Source organism: Neomonachus schauinslandi, unplaced genomic scaffold (genome assembly GCF_002201575.2).
Source record: "Neomonachus schauinslandi unplaced genomic scaffold, ASM220157v2 HiC_scaffold_4623, whole genome shotgun sequence".
Taxonomy (NCBI): Eukaryota; Metazoa; Chordata; class Mammalia; order Carnivora; family Phocidae; genus Neomonachus; species Neomonachus schauinslandi.
The window spans coordinates 1-522 of record NW_025413311.1 but is presented as its reverse complement, the minus strand read 5'-3'; the positions used below and the strand labels follow the sequence as shown (position 1 = coordinate 522).

The following is a 522-nucleotide window of genomic DNA, read 5'->3' as shown; positions in this document are numbered from 1 at the left end:
TATAGGATGGTAGTTAAAGACTGGGGAAAGAATCTAGTATTAAAAAAATAATAATCATGATCATCCAAGTTGAAGGTTTTAAAGTCTCCAAATACATGTATGATTATCAAGCAGGACCCAATATTCACATGAGGAGAGAAGAAAGGGACAAAAAAAAATCAAATCACCAGTATTTCTGAGTTTCAGATATGAAAGAATTCACATGTTAAATTTAACAACTATGGGGGCGCCTGGCTGGCTCAGTCGGAAGAGTGTGTGACTCTCGATCTCAGGGTTGTGAGTTCAAGCCCCATGTTGGGTATAGAGATTACTTAAAATTTTTTATTATTTTTTATTTATTTATTTATTTTTTTTAAAGATTTTATTTATTTATTTGAGAGAGAGAGAATGAGAAACAGATAGCAAGAGAGGGAAGAGGGTCAGAGGGAGAAGCAGACTCCCCCGCTGAGCAGGGAGCCCGATGTGGGACTCGATGCCGGGACTCCAGGATCATGACCTGAGCCGAAGGCAGTCGCTTAACCA

General features: G+C 38.9%; 1 non-coding gene across 1 annotated transcript; it reads left to right on the top strand.

Moving 5' to 3' along the window:
* The first annotated feature begins 228 nt into the window (after positions 1-228).
* Positions 229-301, top strand: TRNAE-CUC. Its single transcript has one exon. It is a non-coding gene; the product is annotated as a tRNA-Glu (tRNA).
* Positions 302-522: the final 221 nt, after the last annotated feature.